The following is a 243-nucleotide window of genomic DNA, read 5'->3' on the forward strand; positions in this document are numbered from 1 at the left end:
GCGCTCGGGGGTGTGGGCAGCCGAGGTGCGGGATGCGTGTGGCCCACGCGGGCCGGTGCCACGCACCTCCTGCCCTCCGGCACAGACCTGGCGGGTGAGCGGGAACCCTTGGGAACGCTTCCAGGGACTGCTGAGACACTCGCCTGGCGTCTGCCGTGCCGCCGGCTCCACTTCGCCTAAATATGCCTGAAATCTGCGGCACCTCGCGCGCCTGCAAAAATAATAGTAAATGGGGCGGGGGAT

Source organism: Athene cunicularia (assembly GCF_003259725.1).
Source record: "Athene cunicularia isolate RWA chromosome 4 unlocalized genomic scaffold, athCun1 chr4_part2, whole genome shotgun sequence".
Classification (NCBI taxonomy): domain Eukaryota; kingdom Metazoa; phylum Chordata; class Aves; order Strigiformes; family Strigidae; genus Athene; species Athene cunicularia.